The following is a 19925-nucleotide window of genomic DNA, read 5'->3' as shown; positions in this document are numbered from 1 at the left end:
GGTTTTTCCACCTCTGACCTTGTGGTTAGCAGCCCAGCGAGTCACAATAGCGAAATATAATCAGGAAGTAACTGCAGCAACAAGGGCAGTGGCATCGCCACTAGCTATATACTCGCGGCCCCCACCACCGCCTCCCTGCCTGGCGCCTGCAGTCACTTCCATGAAGTGACCCAGCACAACCCTCACCCCACACTTGAATGTGTGCAAGTCCGCACCTTGCAAGATAGCCTCCTGTATACAGTGTGCATAAAGTTCTAGGACTCCTTACGAGTCTTTGTGGGAATCTAAGAATTGCATACAACTGCATGTATACACTAAGAGTTCCCATAATGCCCAATTCAGGGACTGTCCTGTTTTCCAGAACTTAACATTTACATCAGATACCTGTACTCTGACAAGCCATAGAGTTCATTCTGATTTATAGCAAACAAATAAGACTTGATAAAACTGCCTGATTTGGTTTCTGAGACTAAATTTTTATAGAAATAGATATCTCCATCTTTCCTTCACTGGTTTTGAACTACCAACCTTTAAGACTTCTCTCACATGAAGCATGTCACTACCACTCCACAGGGCTTCTCTCCCTTTGATCTATTTATCTCAGTTTCTCTTGGAATATTGTCTTTTATATAAGTTATTTTCAAATATGTTCAAGGATCTCACAATTGACATCTCAATTCGATATCACTAGGATAAATCAAAGACTAACCCATAAAGGTGTCAAGCAACAAATAGCAATCAAAATGGCATTCTATGAAGTAATCTGGAATGGTAGGATTTCTGACATCACAAATTTGTGAAATGTTCAGCCCTAGACTTGCCAATACTTGCAGCCTTGGCAGGGTATGGAAATCACTATAGATCAATTTTAAAAGTCTAAGTTTCTTTCTTCTTGCTGTTCAAATGGTTGCCTCTAGCTATATGTGGCTATTTACGTTTAACTTTAAGCTGAATGAAAGGTAACATTTTATTAGCGACATTAGCTGCATAGCCGTATTCAATAGGCACATGGGCCAGGTGTAATAGGTTTTGTGTCAGCTTGGCTGCATTAAGGTTCTCTGGTGGTTTGGCAGTTTTCACCTAGGAATTCCCCATGGCCTAACAACACAATGCAACCGCAGCCAATTAGCTGTCAGCTACCATAATTAGGTAATAGTAGAGCGGAATGCAACATCCTTGTTTAGATCACAGCCACGATGTAATCAATTGACATTGAAAGAGAGGAAGCTCCTCAGAGACAGTGGCGGCAACAGTGGGCTCCCACGTAACAATCACGGTCCGGAGGGCCCAGGAGCAGGTGGTGTTGCATTCTGTTGTACATAAGGTTGCTAAGTGTTGAATGGTACTTGAAGCCGCCTAACAACCACATATATGTGTAACTATATTATATATAGGTATAATGTTAATATATATGCAATTGGTTTTGTTTCTCGGAGGAATTCATTATAAGACACCTAATGATTACAGAACTAAAAAGTACAGACTATAAACACTTCCACCACGAGAAGTTTCACTGTATTCCACTGGTTCAAATGATCTTTTAGTTACAATAGGAATGTATATCCCATATCTTATTTGAAACAAAAATTACATTTTAGTCATCTAGACATAACCAAAACGATGAAAAAGATCCAAAGGTTAAGAAGTCACACTTGTCATAAAAATTATGATGTTTACATTATATACATTTTTAAAAATAAAGAGTACTTCCTTGCAGTTCATCCAACTCTAATGGCTACAAATTATACCTGGAAAAGGTCTATTGCCCAACCTCTTTACCACTGTTACAGAAAATAATAACACAACCAGCAGGGGAATAAATCCTTTTAAGTACACAATTGATATGAGTATTATGTTTTCGTTATTAAGAAGAAAACATCTACTCAGACTCATTGAACAAATGAAAAGTCAAAACATAAAGCATGTTTTTTTAAATAGAAAATTTCCTCACTCATTTTGAAATTTTTATTGTGTAGCTCGCGTGAAATGGCTCTGAAAACACTGCTCCCATCACCACTTAGCAGAACATCAACCCTTCTATGGGAGTGCATGAAGTGGCCAAGGAGCAAATTCATCAGAGATTTAGCATTAGGTAAACAAAAACACTTAAATAAGGTATGTCTTTGCAATTTTCTAAATAAAAATGTTTTTCTTGCTTTATGAAATACTCCAACACAACATGCATCATATCTTGGTGACAAATGTTCGACAGTACAGAAATGTTTGTTTGTTATGTCTAGTGCTTACAGCATTGTTTCAGGATTTGAAGCTATGCTTTGATATCTTCTGTGTCCTATGTCAAGTCTATAAAAATGAGGCACAGGAAATTCAATGAGTGAAACTTTATAATTAAGTAGCACATGTATGTATTTGTGTCTATCTGTCATTATAAACTTTAATTAACAAGTAATATTTTAAAATTCATTTCTTTTTTTCTCAGGATCTGTCATTTAAAAAATTCGATTAAATATTTATTTATGTATGTTAAAATTATTGAGGGCTCATACAACTCTTATCAGAATCCATCCATCCATCCATCCATTGTGTCAAGCACTTTTGTACAATCGTTTCCCTCGTCATTCTCAAAACATATGCTTTCTACTTGGTATCAGCTCCTCATTTTTCCCCTCCCTCCCCACTCCCTTCTCCTCCATGAACCCTTGATAATTTATAAATTATTATTATTTTGTTATATCTTACACTGTCTGACGTCTCCCTTCACCCACTTTTCCTCTGTCAGTCCCCCAGGGAGGAGATTATGTGTAGATTCTTGTAATCGGTTCCCCCTTTCGACCCCACCCTCCCTCCACCCTCCCCGGTATCACCACTCTCACCACTAGCCCTAAAGCTTTCATCTGTTCTGGATTCCCTGTATTTCTAGTTCCTATCTGTTCCAGTGTATCATGTGTCATTTTAAGATTGATTTTTTTTTCTCTACATAGTTACTGATATTTTGTTTGTTTTTGTCAAAATTCCTTTCAAATATAATTGAATTATGATTTTTATTAAAATATAGATTAAAGGTTAATTGATTTAAGTAGATAAAGCACATGTTCCTAGATGTTTTTCAAGAACTGTCTAAAAAATGAATTCAAATCTATTTCTGTGTGTGATACAAATCCAGGAGGATTAGAAGTTGTCAAAACTAATTGAATGCTAGAAAATCGATATCTTCAATTAGTGAGTTGAAAAGGGCTTGTACTGGTCATTTTGAATTGGAAAATCATATGATCTATCCTATAATTAACATATCGAAGAGGAATGGCATCACATTCTTAATCAAAAAGATTATATTGAGCTTTAATCTGAAATATAAAGCTGTCACAAATAGGATAATACCCATACTAGGAAGGCTAGTCAATCTCTTTTTCAAATTTACACACTCCCACTAATACCAAAGATGGAAAAACTGGAAGCTTTTATCAACTTTGAGAGTCTGAAATTAATCAAGCAATCAAGATGCATTTATAATTACAGATAATTTGGATATGGAAGTCGGAAACCAATAAGGAGGATCGACAGAAGATATGGTTTTGATGATAGAGAAAGCAGGGGAGATCGCATGATCGATTTTTTGCACAACCCAGAACTGGGCTGGAGAAGCAGTGCATGTACCCAGACGTGGTCATTTGAACAGACAAAGGCATTCTACAGAAGCTAGACTTAGCAAGGACATGTGTTCGGGCTGTATTCTTTCACCATGCTCATTTTATCTGTATGCTGAGCAAATACGGTAAGAAGCTGGACTATGTGAAAGGAGGAAACCCTGCTATGAGGAATGGAGGAAGACCTACTACCCACCTTCGATATGCAAGGAGCACAACCTTGCATGCAGAGAGTGATGAGGACTTGATTCACTTGCTAATGAAAATCGCAGCAAAGTGTAAAAGAAAACAAAGATTCTCCCAACAAATACTTCAAATGAATTATTTTTTCTTGGTTTTTCTTATCTAGATTAAATACACGTTTCGGGGTGCTTCAAAAAGTTAATAGTAAAAAGATACATTGTCCTTTAATTCCATTTTTCCAGAAAGCTTTTGAAGCCCGTCCATATGGTCTCGGGGAAGAAGCATGTACTATGGACTGCCAGAAGAATAAACAAGTCTGTTTTGGAATAAGTACAACTGAAATGCTCCAACGGCGTAAGGATGGCCAAACTTGACGCACATACTTTGGGCATGTTATCAGGTGACCCGTCCTTGCAAAAGGACATTGAGCTTGATAAAGTAGGGAATCATTGAAAAAGAGGAAGAGCCACAATGAAATGACTCGATAAAATAGCTACAACCCCTGGACTCAAATATATCAATTGTGAGGATCATGCAGGAGGCATGGGGTTTCTTCTGTGAGCCATAGGATAACTATAAATCAGAGATGACATGGTGGCACCCCACGATGATTGTATGAACAATGAATTTGCAGTTTGGCATTGACAAAAAGGATTAGCTCTACCATAGATGGCCAGAAGAATGAACCAGTTTGTCTTGAACGAAGTACAGCCAGAAGCCCCTAGGAAGTGCCATTGGAGAGGATTCGTCACACTGATTTTGGACATGTAGCCAAGGGGAACGAGTTTCTGCAAGAGAACATAATAGTTCATAAATCAGAGGGTCAGCACAAAAGAGACTGTTCCTCAGTAGCATTGTGAGGATCCCACAGGACCTGGCAGCATTTTAGGTTAGCTTACACAGCGCATGACCGCAACAACAGTAGGCGACAGCTACCTAGAGTATAGGTTAGAAACCATGCCTAACACCAAATATCTTTCTCTTACATTCTCACATATGAAGCTACTGTTGTTTATGTAACTTTACCCTATTGATGGAGCTCTATATTTCTTAGACATTCTTGAAAGATGGCTTTAGAACTTAAATAACGTATCCTGCTGAACATTCATTTTCAGATTTGGGAATGGTGTTAGTCCGAGTAGACTAGAGAAACAAACCCATGGACACTCATGTGTATAAGACAGGGGTTTATATACAAGGGCAGTTTAATATTGAGAAAACACCCCAGCCCAGTCCAGAGCAAGTCCATAAATCCAATGTTAGCTCATGTGTCTGATACTGATTTATAAAATCTTCTTCAAACTCACGAAACACGTACAGCGATGCCGAATGCAGGATGATCACAGGCCAGTGGGTAGAAAGTCTTTGGATCTAGTGGTGGTGTAAACATCTCAGCATTGTCAGGGGTCTCCATGTGGCTTCTGCAGCACCCAGGGTTGCATCAGGGTAAGTCCATGTGGCTTCTCCTCAGGGATGTCTCGCAGGAAGTGAGCCTTCTCAAGAGAAAGTCTCCAAGGGTTAAAAGAGAAGTGTCTTCCACCTGGAAGGAGAAAATACTGGAATTTCCAGAATCCTTAGGGGAAGGCCCTGCCCACACAGAAGCTTCATTGGCTATGACCCGATAGGCAGAGTAGACTCCGCCTCTTCTCTGTTGATGCTCTCAAGTCCCAAATTGACACCAGATTATGTAACTACTACAGGTATAGTAACTCTTGTCTCCATTTCAAGAGCATAACAAAATATGATGAAAATTTGATTAAAAGCAGCAAGATTGATAAATTTTTACTCCTTTGGTGTAGGTGTTTAAACACATTGAGGTAAATTTTGGACCAAATGGAACTGATCATGTGGCGAAAATAACAATTAAAAAGGAGGCTAAACTCTAGATATGGAAGAAAGTTTATTCTGGGTTTAGAATGTATATGTTCGTGGACTTGTGTGTGTTCGCTTTTTTTCCTTGGAGTAAGGCATCCCCACTTAAAATTTTTATTTTAAAAATAACCAAGAGCCTTATTGAAATATATGTTATATAAAATAATATCTACCAAGACTGACTGCATAATTAAAAATGATATTTTTATTAAACTTGTAGAGTTGTCTAACCATCAGCACAATCCAGTTTCAATCACTCCTAAACTATTTAGTTGTACCTATTGTCTAATGAATCTCAGGGCCTATCTTGAGACTAAGCCACATCATTTTCTGTCTTTAGAAACCCCAAAATAAAAAACCTAAAATGCAGACTGACATTGAGTTAGTGTTGACTAATAGCGAGCTTATAGATCAGAGTAGAGCTACTCCATGGGGCAAACTCTTCTCTTCTGTTGAGGGGCCCAAAACCTTTTGATCAGTAATCCAATATTTAACCCACTGTGCCACCAGGTTTATAGACATATGCCTGCATTTACATTCCACAAGTTTCTGAAGACTGTGCTGTAGCACGTGTTAGCAATTACTTGCTTTCATTGATGAATAAAGTCCACCAATATGCAACACTTCAGCTTATATATTCACAAACGGATGGACATTGGGTTGCTTCCAGCTTTTGGATTTTCTGAATAATATTGCCATGAAAACCTTCACAAGGTTTTGTGTCTGCAGGTGTTTATATTTCTCTATGTAGACAGATGCCACTGAGGGACATTGCCGAGTCATATGGTAAGTGTATGTTTCATTTTTAAAGGAATTGTCAAGGTTCTTTCTAAGGAGGTTCTGTTATTTTGCGTTCTCACCAACAATAGATGAGAGTTCCGACTTTATTCATTTCCTCATATGCTCTGCTTGCTTGTTTTGATTATAATCATTCTAATTGGTGTGAAGTGTTAGCTCATTATAGTATTAATTTTTATTTTCCACCAGTGACTAATGATGATGGGCACCTTTTCATATATTTATTGTCCCATTTGTATAACTCCAGGATGAAATGTTTCTTTAAATATTTGTCTATTTAAAATTTTTTTAATCTTATTTTGTAATATTTAATTTAACCACTTATTTATTTACTAGATGTCTTTTTAGCATAGATGTGATTTGCAAACATGTCATCCCAGTCTCTGTGTTGTCTTTTTACCTCAACCACATTCTTGAACATTTTCTCTGTGTTTTATTGTTTTAATCTTTACATTTGTTTATGATCCTATTTGTGTTTATTATTAAGTATGGTATGAAGGGCAGAGGGTATAAATTCCTATTTCTGCACATGAACATCCAATTATTCCAGCACCATTCCTTGAAAAGGTTATCCTTTCCTCATTTAATTTCAATGGCATCCTTGTGTCAAAAACCAACTGATTATATTGTTCTACTTTTAGTTTTTTACTGAACTCTGAATGCTCTTTCATTGAGCGGCATTTTTATTCTAACAGTTGTACTACATGGTTTTGACTTTTGCAGTTTTCTGGTTTAGAAATTGAGAAGAGGAAAATGGAACATTTTTCAACTTTTTTTTTTAGCAAAAATGGCTCATTTATTCCTGGTTGTTTGCATTTCCATATACATTGGTCCCAAACCAAACATCTACTGTCAACATAATTCCACTAGGTAAGAGAGGCCTGTTTCATCGGAGAAAATGAGCTTTTCTCTCGTCGTACAGATAATCAAGGATCCCTGGCGGCGTCGTGGTTATGCATTGGCCTGCGAGCCACAAGGTCTGCAGTGGAAACCAGATCTTGGCGCTCTGTGGGAGGAAGATGATGCTTTCTACTCCCCTCAACATTTACAGTTTCAGAAACCCACAGGGAAGACCTACTCTGTGCTATGGGATCGCTGTGAATCAGTATCCATGGCAGTAAGCTTTGTTTGTTTGGGGAGAGTATGGGTAGTCAGGGTTTGAATAGCATAATTTGTGCAAAATCTAAAGGACATTGCTTTTGGAAAAAGATAGATCCAGGTTCCACCTCAGTTCATTGAGAAGAACGTTGATCATCTTGGGTCATTTACTTAATTAATAACTTAATTTTCTCATTTATTAAATAGATATAATAATGATAAAGAAGAGTCCCAGGGTGGTACAAAGAGTTAGATGCTCCACTAGTAGTCATAAGGTTGGAAGGTGGAACCCACTCAGAGTGTCCTGGAGTTGTTCTACGTAGCACACAGGAAGTCTTCCTGAGAGGATACTGACTGAGCAGCAACCATTAACCATGGTAAGCACTCTCTGTAACAAGCTAAACAAAATTACTTTTGAAAAAAATCCTGGCTTATGTTTGGTACCTACCCACCTACATGTGACTATTTATGAGTTGCTGTGCCCAGGAACCCCTTTTGAAAATCATGTTTAAATGCAGCCAGAAGATGAGTGACTGCAGAAATTACCTACAAAGTCTATAAGAACTCAGACAATGCTTAAAAACATGCAACATCGATTACATTAACCTAGTTGACTCATTGCCATCGAGTCAAGGCTGACGCCTAGTGAGTCCATGGGCTAGGCAACTGCCCCTGTGGGTTTCAAGATGGTAACTGTTTTACTGGAGTAGAAAGCCCAGTCTTTGTCCCCGAAGAGCGGCTGCTGGTTTCAACCGCAGGCCATGGGGATCGCAGCCCAACTCAGAACCACTATACTGCATGGCTCTTCATCTTAGATTAAACTATTCCTTTTCCAGGGGTGTTCATATTTAGTATAATTTACAGTCTTTACCTTTCAATTTCCTCTCGTTCATTTTTCACTATCTCCTTGATCAACAAAGATAAAACTCTAATTTTGGGTTTCCTTAAAACAATTACGAAATGCCATTCTAGAGTCTTAACATTTAGCCTAGAGAGCTGTTTCTATTCTTCCGTGAACTATGATTCGGGGAGATGGTATTAGTCTCATGTTAGCTACAGCTGTGCTTTGCTAGAATTCTCAGACCAAGTTGTTGCACCTTGTTTTAAAAGAGCTCTCCATGTTTAGCATCTAAATTGCAGCTCACAAGGCAATCTTGCCTCAGCTTACTAGTTCCATTTGGATAGATTCTGATTTACAAACTATTCCGTTTCCTATTTTAGTCTGTCTTTCCTCCAACAATGCTCAGCATCCGTGCAATTTGGACACAGACCATCTGAACTAAATTGTAAGACCCACATGAGAAAGGATGTCTTGCTAGGAGCAAATGCCCGTGAAAACCTTTTGAGTCTTTTCTAATCATGATGTACCCCTCCAGCTCCTTGTTCTTTGTTTTCTGACAGTAATGAACCAAAACACCATGATGAAAGGCTGACAGCTAAAAGGGTTATTTTAAAATCTCTCACTCATTTTTATGGATTGCTTGCATTTACAATGATGTTTAGATCATTTCCATTGCTTCTGTATCATTTACAAGGGAGGCTCGTTTATATAAATCTTTCCCTTTCAGTTCAAGATGGGCCATCTGTTACCCTTCATCGCTCCGGCTAAACTCTAAGTTGATTTTGTTTTTGCCCCTACGGCTTTTAGATTCACCTAAGGAGAGTTAGTGTCTTTTAGGTGCACAAATTGTGTAGGGCTTAGAAAACCAAGGATAAAAACCAAGAACAGAATCTGGGGATTTTCCCATGTCATTCATGTCCATTTCTTTTATGGCTTGCCTATGTTGTTGTTATTTGGGGCTGTTGAATAGAGCTGCGGCTCACAGCAACCCCTATGACAAGCTATACTGTCCCATAGAGCTTTCCTGGGAATGCTCTTTCCAGGAGTTGATTGCCAGATCTTTCTCCTGTAGAGTGGTTCTGTGGGTCCCACGTGTCGATACTTTGATTTGAAGTGGAGTGCTTAACTGTTGTATCACCTGGGCTCCCGAAATATTCCTGTGAAACCAGCAAACACACAGACTCAGAGCCGTCATATTGTGTCTCCAAGGCTGTACATCCTAATGGGAGCAGATCTCTTCAACTTCGTCTTGCAGAGCGACTGGTCCATTTGAACCACCAACCTTGTGATTGGCAGTGCAATACTTACCTGATAGCTATAGATATTACTAGTCCATTTGAATTTTTAAGATGATTTATGGAAAAAGGAATAATCTTGTTCTCAGGTAACTATATTTTCATTACTAAAGTGTGTTAAATAATAAAAAATCAACGAATGGTGTTGGTCTTTTTCTCTATAAACTTCTCATATACAGAATCCTGCATCCAAAAGAATTTAATTTGGGCAGTTAATTTCATTTTCCAGGTAATTAAAACTTTTTTTTAAAGTGGTAATTAGAACATTGTTTCACTATTCTGCTACAATATACTTTGCAATTTTAAAAGTTATGACTGGTATTCTCATCTTTTACTTTGGCACTTTATCCTTCATGTGAACATATTTTTGTAGAGATAGTTAATCTCTGTATCAAATTTTTAAAAATAAAGATGTATTCAAAGTACCCCACTGGTTCAGATTTTTCCAAATTATTGCAATGACCTTTTCCTAGGCATCTAATGTGAGATTAACCATCTTTTTGCAACTTCACTGATCACTAGTGTTTTCATAAACACTTAGAAGCTCTGTTTAATATTAGCTCTTCCAGTGAGTTATTCTGACATAGAAATTTAGGACATTCAAAATAACTGAAGAGACATATGAGAGAAAATTTAAGGCTGTAAAGATAATACATGTTAACAGGCCTCTGTTTGAAAGAAAGATGAGGTTTTCTGGTCCAGTAAGGGTTTACAGCCAAAGGGCACCTCTACTCTTTCTTATAGGGCTGCTATGAATTGAAAATGATTTGATGACAGTAGGTTTGAATTTTGGTTTAGTTTTTAACTCCTTCATCGAGAACCAGACTACTTAGCTCCTTTTACTACCTTAACTTTTAATCCTCTGTGTGGCTGGATGGGAAAATTAACTTCTATAAAATCAAAGTTTGTTTCATGATAACTATTACACTCATGCAATCAAAAGGCAAACTTTAGTAATGTAACAAAATTATTATATCATTAATATGGAAGAACAGAGAGCAAGAAGCAAGAAATATTTGACTAAGAATTACAGTAAGGTAGAGGAATTCAATAGAAATAAAAACATTTTGAAGCTTAAAAATTAAAATATGGTACTTTCTAGTTTTTGATATTATAAAATTAAGTCACAATGATTATTTTAAATGAGTCTGTATATATGTATCTTTTAATTTTCTAGTGAAAAAAATTGCTGGATCATTAAAGCATATATTTGTTTTTTATAAGATACTAAAAAATATTTTATAAAGTTGCTGCACATAAAAAAGTATGGACTCCTCCATTGCTACCTCTTCACAAGACTTGATATTGCCAGGCCTTGCGCTTCTTTTGTTTTGAATTTCAGTTATTTAAATGGGTATGTAGTTGTATCTCATTGTAATATTACAGTACATTTTCTAACTGACTAGTGATTTTTGAATATTTTCTGACATAATCATTGGTAATCAGTAGAATTTACTTGTAAAGTGCTTGATCAAACCCTTTGTGCATTTTAAAAAATGATCCTTGATTTTTGTTGAGCTGTGTAAGTGTTCTGTATATAGTCTTGACTCTAGACATTGGAGTTTTGAAAATACCATCTTCACATGTATGGCCAACATTTTCAATTTTTACATACTTTTTAAAGAACAAACTTAAAAAAATTAATTGCTGTCCAAACTATCAATGTGTTCTTTCAGGATATTTTCAATTTCATCTAAGAAATATTTACCTAATCCAAACTCACAAGGAATTTTCTGAAATGTTTCTGCTAGAGGTTTATATTTATATTGGTGATCCATTGCAAATCAATGTTTGTACATATAGTCCAATAATAATGTTGCAGTTCATGTTTCCACATTGAGATGCTTCAGCAACCGTGGTGCTGTAAATTACTTGACATGGCTCTTCCAGTCTTTGTAACTCTAGCCAAATGAGTGTTTAGGCTTGTGCCAGTATGACCTGCGCATGGCCACAAAGGAACCTACATAGGTTGCTAATAATATAAGTACATTATCTGGCATTCTGGTTGGGAGTGAGAGCATGAAAATTGGGTGTGTGGAATCCTACTATTCTGACATCTTTCTAAACTTAAAAGTAGCCACGGCAGAGACAGGAGGGAGAGGACTTCAATAGCATCAAGAAAGAAGAGCCAGGAGTGAACTGTCTACTTTGGACCCATGATCCTTGTCCTGCAAACCATTGATTCAGGAGAGAGAACTGTGTAAACACAGAGTGTGACAGTAAGAATCAGCAGTAGAAATCCAGCTTTTTAAGAGGCTGTACAACCAGGAGACAGGCAAGAGATAGTATGGTGGGTTTTCAGGCCACACAGTGAAGAGTACCTTTGGGTAGTAGGTTTGCTGGCAAAGTAGGATGCCTTTGGGAAATTAATCAGCAAAACTAAAAGAGCTTCGTAATACTTGCCAGAACAAAACAAAAGCCTGGTCATGGGTCCAAGGGTAGAGGAAGGTGTGACTGGGGTATGGATGAGAAGCAACTATCCTGATGGAAGTCCTTTCTTTCTCTCTCTCTCTCTCTCTCTCTCTCTCTCTCTCTCTCTCTCTCTCTCTCTCTCTCTCTCTCTCTCTCTCTTCTTTCCTTTCTTTCTTGTGTGTGTCTTGGCCATTCCTGATCCAGAATTGTAACCTGTTACTTCTATAATAAAACCCATAATGTCATTATTATCTGTGTACCCTGAGTTCACGACCACTGAAATGAATGATCAAATCCAACATAGAAAATAGTGCAACTGAAGGGATAGATGGTTTCAGAATTGGTAAAAGGTTGGAGAGTGAAGGCAGGTCTGACCTATGCCTCATAGAAATCATCCTTGGACTGTTGGCTTTTATTACTTGGCCTTGTGAAGTGATTGGAATTCAAACTCTATTCCCTGAACATTTTGTGTGCAGTGCCATTTGTTGAAAAGAATATAATTCACCAGTAAAGTACTTTGGAGCCCAGTGTTTTAATTGATGACATCAACAATTCTTCACTTATGTGTAGTTTTTCTTTTTGCTGATAATCTGTCCTTTAATCTTTTTTTATTTTTTAGCCTCTTTAACTTAAAAAAATCACTAATATGGTAAAGCTTAGTCCTACCAGAATATTTTTTATTTGTTCATTTTGTTTCTTCTTTTGGTGTTGCTCTTCTTGGTTCTCCATGGATTACTTAAACATTTTTCAATGGTACATTTTGAGTTATTTACAGTGTTCTTTGTGATAGCAAGCTGTATAACATTTTTAGTAGCTGCTCCTACACACATATAATGCATCACATTTTCTGGATATCCTTGTCTTTGGACTTAAGTAAAGTATTGAAAATTTACTCCTCTTCAGGTTCTTTTATCCTTCCCACATTTTACATATAATTAATTTAACTATTTGCTCAACATATATTCAGCATCACATTCGATATCCATAACTTTGTTTCAACCAAAAACACATTTAATAGAATTTAGAAGATGAAGGATAATTTATGTTCAGATCTCTATTTACTTTTTTATTTATTATTTTATTGTTACATTTGTTTTAGCTATTCTCTCAGTAGGTTTTCTAACAACAAATCATTTTAATATTCTTTCATCTGAGAATGCCTTTATTTTCTTCCTTATTCATGATGGTTAACAAAATATGTATTGTTATTGGTTTGATTCTGACTCATAGAGGCATTATAAAAAGTACAACCACACTCTAGGGTTTCCAAATCCCCAGAGGATTTCTGAAGTCTTTAGAGAAGAAAAGGGCCACACCTTTCGGGTGTGGACTAGCCTGTGTGTTTGGAAGGACTGACTGGTCCAACAGCTCAGTGTTTGCCCACTGTACCTCCACACTTCTCCCCATGGAGCTTCATCAAATGCATCCTTTGGATCTATCAGTGCTTTCCTTTCTGCCCTAGGCCAATATGCTCATTTCTTCTGGCCCCCACTTTGGAGATGGGCAATCTCCTGTTATTCAAATCGATGCTTTTCTGTAACTACAACTTTAAGTTCTAGTGTTTCTTTCTGGCTGTTTTAATGAGTATGTCTTCTTTAATTTTCACATGTTTAATGACTATATAGTGTAGATAACTGTGGATTTATCCTATTTGGAATTTGAATTTTAAAAAAATTAGATAGGGATTTTGTCACAAGTGGGAACTTTTCTACTATTATTCTTCCAAGTACTGTATAAGCACCATGATAACTCTTCTCTCATTCTGGTATTCTGATGACATAACTTTTAGATCTTTTACTTTTTCCCATACTGTAGATCATATAGGCTTTGCTAATACAGTTTGCATTCAATGCTTTTTATGATGAGCAGATTGAATATATCAATCTGTCATCAAATTCACTGGAACTATTGTTGTCATTGACATTTTATTGTTCAGTTAATTCTGTGAGGGTATTTGTTTTAATTTCAGTTATTGTAGCTTTCAGCTTGTCTATAATCTCTATTCCTTTTTGGACATTTACTTCATGCTTATATTTTGTTTCATTTTAAAAATATGTTTTAACAAAATTTATTTTGAGTCAGTGTATTTTTGTGGCAGTTGTTCTAAAATTCTTGTCAAACAAATCCAATATCAGATTTATCTCAACATTATAATTTATTGATTGTCTTCTTTATTAAATTGTTATTTTCCTGGGTCTTTGATTTTTTATTATGTCTGGGATAATTTGGTTATTAAGATACTCCTCTTGTTTCCACCTTGTCTTCCAATTTTCAGATAGGCAACTTGTTTTGGTTAAGTGTATAAGTTTCAGCCTACTCTTCTGACCTTCTTTTAGTGATGGTGTAGTTTCTGAACCCGTACAATGTTATTCTGATCTCCTTTTTCCTTCAGATCCTGCTGGAGCTCCTGCTCAATCCCAGATGGTCTCATTTGTAGGGTTAGTGGGAAATCTTTTGGGATGAACAGGAAGAGTCCCTGGGTTTTAGTCTCCTATGCCCTTTAGTGGGGAGCAAAAAGGCTGAGGTAAACTCTTGCTGGAGCCGTAAGCAGAGGGTATCGCTTGTTGGCTCTGGTTCTGAAATGGGGAACAGGACATTCAGAACTGTAACACAGAATAGTTAGAAAATCAAACCCAAACCTGACTTGGGTTGTGGACCAAACAAAAACAAACAAACACACTGTCATTGAGTTGATTCCAATAGGATTTCTGAGGCTTTAAATTTTCACAGAAGTAAGCAGCCTCATTTTTATCCCATCGAGTTTAAACTGTCCTCCTTGTGGATAACACTCTGATGGCTAAGCCAGAGCACCACGGAGAGCCCTTGTGTGCATGTGGGCCAGAGTCTGCGATACCTGAGCCTGTGCTGTTGCCTGAGCCGTGAGTAAACTGGATCAGTACCAGGGGCCCAATTGCAGAGCTGTGTTTGGAATGGCCTATTAGGTTTCTGCGGTGATTCCCACTGTCCACTCCTTTATCCAGAGAGAGAAACATTTCCTTTCTTGTTTCCTTTGGCTGTCTTAATCTACACCTTTTGCTGGTAGTCCATCATTGCGTGGCAGACCTACCTCTTCGTTAACCAAGCTGGAGTTAGGACAATCAGAGCACCTACGCTCTTCACCATATTGCCATTGCTTAAGTCACAGCCAGTCTCTTCTCTTCAGCAAGCAGAATTATGTCACCACTTAAAATACTACTACTAATAATGTCCAGGATAGTTGATTAAATTTAGAAAGGAAAACGGGTGGGGTGGGGAGGAGAGTCTGTGCGATCTAGTTCTCAAACACTGAGCTATTATTTTTATAGCTCTGATTATAACTTGTATTTATATATACTAAGAAATGTACAGTGTTCCTGGACAATGTTAGGTATCTAACAAGAACAAAAAAATTGCGAGTGAAATACAACAAGCGGTTGCATATATCAAGGAATAGAAGCAAAGAAAGGTTGAAAACCAAAAGGAAAGAAAATAAACATTGTTGCTATTGAGAGACTCTTCTAGCAAAACATTATATGTTGGAAAGTACACTAGTGCAAGTTGCGTTACCAATGTAGAATTTGTAGCAATTTATTTTCACTGTATGAATGTATGTTCTCTCATTTATAAAATAAAAGGCTTTGCTTAAATTGTTACGTTCCTTGCGGCCATCTATGCTATGGCTTTCAATTGTTTTGAAAGTCAAAATTGATGCTCTGCTTAAAGCATGTGCTATTAAGCGTATAGTTGGAGCCCCGAAGGCAGTTTGCATGGCCTTTGACACAGCTGTAGAGTAGTGGGAACAACAGGAACCAGATTGAATTGGTATAAAACAACAGGGGATTCCGCGCATCTTCTCAAGCAACGGCATATGTGAGGCATAAGTCAAAGGTTGGGCTGCCAAAAATGAAAGGCTCAACAGAGCTTTCACCTATGAGCATCTGGTCATATGCTCTTATTTTCCAAATATGGCTATTTTCTCTGAATATCAAGGACAAACATGGATTGACTAATGCCCGTCCAACTGTTACAACAGCCTGTGCCTTTGTTGAAACTTCCGTCCTAGACTAATAGATATTTCATTTAACTGATGTACTCTGCCTTGTTGATATACCATTAGCACCTGAAATTTTTATGTGTTACTAGGAACGTGCTGAGGGTACATCTTTACTCTCTTAGGCTCAAGTTACTAATGACCTTATATAAGATTGTTAAACAAAGAAACCTTAGAACTGAGAACAAAACTGTCAGAGAATAATATAGATGTGGATCATTAAACTACCACTAACTAGCTAAAGACAAGATGTTACATACACTTCTGCACACAGTTAACTATAGTTTTAGGTATGGGCACTAGTTTTGACAGGTGCATAGGATGCTTCTTCATGTAGCTATATGCTCTTATCTCCATCAGTGTGCTTTTCAGTAAAAGCAATGAACAGCATTTGTGTTATGATACACTATTATAATCTGGTAGAATTTTCTTTCTGAAATGGAAATCTGATGGAATATTTCCATTGCCTTTTGAAATATTTCAATACACATTTGTTGCATATCTAAAATATACCGCTATTTAGATACTGTGAGGACTGTAATATATGATGTGAATAAAACAAATATGAAGTTAGATTCCCTCAGGAGAATGCTACTTCAAGAAATTCTTGAAGTCCCTCTATGATTTGTTCTGTGCTTTAGATGTTTAAAACTGTTTCCGTCCCCCCCTTGAAGAAAACGTCAACATTTAGATGCAGATGAGGTGATTAAAAGTACTGTGGCTTCAGTTGTGCATATCTTAGTCTTCAAGTAGCGTCCGCACTCTTCCTCACCTTTAAGAGATCTTGTGCAGAAGATTTGCCGGGTGTGATACATGGTTTGAGTTCTTGAATACTTGTTCTATAAGCATTGGTTGTGGAACCAGGTAAGATGAAATCCTTGACAACTTCAATCTTTTTTCCACTGATCATGATGTATCTATGGCTCCAATTTTGAAGACGTGAGTTTTTATTACATTGAATTGCAATCCATATTGAAGGTTGCAGTCCTTGATCTACATTAGAGAGTACAAGTCTTCCTTTCTTAGACCAAGCAAGCTTGTGTTGCTAGATAATGCCGGTTGTTAATTAGCCTTTCTCCACCCCTGAGGCTGGATTCTTCGTCATATAGTCTAGGTTCTCATATTATTTGTTCAGGACACAGATTGAAAAACCATGGTGAAAGGAAACAATCATTATGTACACCTTTCCTTATTTAATCCATGCAGTATTCTCTTGCTCTGTGGTGGTGTGTTAGTTGTGCATCCAGCTGCTAACCGCAAGCTCAGCAGCCTGAAACCACAGCTGTTCCGTGGGAGAAAGACAAGGCTTTCTATTACCCACATGGGCATTTCAATCCTAGCTTATAAGCTTGCTATGAATCAGAATGGACTCAATGAGTTTGGCTTTCTAGTTTTGCCTCTCATAACTGGTCCATGAACATGTTTCACAATGATGTGTTCTAAAAATCTAAATTTATCTCAATGCTGTCTATAGTTTGCAGTCATCTACATAGTCAAATGCCTTTGCACAAACAGCAGAGTACAAGTAAACATCGTTTTGGTATTCTCTGGTCAAATGCATCTCATGTGAGAGATGATATCCCTTGATCCGTGTCCTCTTATGAATCCAATTTGAATTTCTTGTCGCTCTCAATTTGACCATTGTTGAAATATCTGCAGCAAAAATTTTGCTTGTATTGATATTCATTATATTATTCAATGGTTTCTGAATTCTGTTGCGACAACTTTCTTTGGAATGTGTTTAGATATAATCCTATTTCAATGTGTTTAACTGGTAGTTTTCTTCCAAATATTTTGGCAGAGATGAGTGAGTGCTTTCATGACCTCATTAATTATAGAAACATTTCTAGTGCTATTCCATCGATTTCTGGAGTCTTGAGTTTGTTTGTTTTTATAATACCTCAGTAAACTGTTAGATACCTTAATAAATCCTTCAATCGAGTATTGTCTGTGAGTTCTGTGCGACCATTGCAATGAACTTTCAGCATAATAGAGAGATCGAGTGTAGTGAGAGGAATAATTGGTGTCAAAAGATAGAAAGAATGGTGGGTAAGGGTTGCCTCATCTCTGCCTTTGGCAATTAGCCTTGAGCTGGTGTGGAATTGGATGGTCTTTCTCTTTTGTTTCACCAGAGGAAGTCAGATGTGGCTTCCATGCCATTTCCTCAGAGGGCATTATTAAAGTTTTAAATTTGGAAAGATAAACAGCAAATTTGACTCTGTAGCTTCTACTTGGCTTTGCTTATTGAGAATGAACTTGCTCATGGGTTTTTCTCCTACGTGCCATATGGTTGGTTTATGGCTCTGAGTTATGCTCTGATGAATGTGGAAAGCCTTTAGGTGTAGGGAATGAGATCACATTGGTGGAAGCAGCACATGTGGAGTGCTTGGATTTTAGTGGACAAACCAGGGCATTGCTGTATTCATGTTTCTTGTGTCACACTATATGAAGTGAATGTGTTATGAACTGCTGGACCCGAGAACGATCATTTGAATTACAATAGACTTTGACATGTGCGTAGGCTGTACAACTAGGGTCTTGATCATCAAATATGTGTCATGGGCTTCACCAAAGCTTAGCAGCTGACTAAACTCTAATAGGTATGGTGAGCATAAGATGGAATGCTGGAAAAGGTATTTAATTTATCTAACGATTATTTTTTATGTAAATTACTGAAAATTATACTATGTAGCTTATAAACCTCTTAGGAAGTTTACATCAAATACTGAATTGAAATTAATTAGCAGAGTACTCAATATTAGATAATAATGTTCTGAGCTATACATCAATAATATCATTAGAATGACTGAGGTTCTTCATCTTATTTTCTTCATATTAGTTAGAATACCATAGCTATTGTAGGGAGAAAATATATGGATACAATCTGTTAAAATAAGTAGAAGAATAGACAGTAGCATATATATGTACAAAAATTATGGAGCCCAAAGAGAGTTTGAATTACTGCTACCATGGAATATAGTATTTTATAATGACTTTAAAAATTTAAAAAATAATTTCCTAGCTTTGAACTAGTCACAGTTACTTAACAATAACCTTGGAGGTCACATTTTAAAACTATTTAATATTGATTGCATAATTTTTCTCTTTCTGCAACAACTTTAATGCCATGCTTTGTTTGTTCTTGGAGAATGGAATTGAATTTCCTATTATATGTAATTGAACTGCTTTTATCTTATGGCCCGTCTAAAAACATGAATCACTGAAGGACATTAAAATGAAATAATAATATAAGCAATAGATATTTTTCATATTAAAGCTGAGGGCTATAAATTTCATTAACAACTTTCCTCTAGTTAATCACTGCTTCGTTTTATTAAAATAAATATAAATGTACAACTAGATACAAACACATACACACTCAATAGGCAAGAAGGAGCAATAGTGTGTTGTATATGTATATATAAAGTATTTACTGAAACAAAATGAAAATTACAAAGAAGAACAGGTTTTAATATTAAACGTAATTAGTTATTAGAAAATGCTACAATGTTTCATAAAATATGTACTTAGGTGTTAAAAAATGAATGTAATAAGCCCTAAGTGAATAAAGATGTAATGTGAGGAGTGTATATCAGTATCTCTCATGGAACAAATTTTAAACTGAAGTTCAAATTATACCTATTCATTAAATCTTTCCTTAATGAAATTATATGCAAAATGTGAAACTAATGCTATCACCACACACAGACATGTATCTATGTAGAAATATGCATACAAAAGTGAAAAGATATATTCTAAAAATATATGCAAGTATGTAAATGAGTCATATT

The 19925-nt window shown here is 36.7% G+C and overlaps 1 long non-coding RNA gene across 1 annotated transcript in view; it reads left to right on the top strand.

The window, feature by feature from the left end:
* Nucleotides 1-19925, top strand: part of LOC142429429 (uncharacterized) — a 70226-nt gene that overhangs the window by 3241 nt on the left and 47060 nt on the right. The window contains exons 2-3 of the long non-coding RNA XR_012780426.1: nucleotides 1977-2115; nucleotides 7764-7933. This is a non-coding gene — a long non-coding RNA (uncharacterized LOC142429429). The remainder of the gene's footprint in view (nucleotides 1-1976; nucleotides 2116-7763; nucleotides 7934-19925) is intronic.

The sequence above is a fragment of the Tenrec ecaudatus genome, chromosome 16 (assembly GCF_050624435.1).
Source record: "Tenrec ecaudatus isolate mTenEca1 chromosome 16, mTenEca1.hap1, whole genome shotgun sequence".
NCBI classification, from domain to species: domain Eukaryota; kingdom Metazoa; phylum Chordata; class Mammalia; order Afrosoricida; family Tenrecidae; genus Tenrec; species Tenrec ecaudatus.
This window is presented reverse-complemented; position numbering and strand designations above follow the sequence as displayed.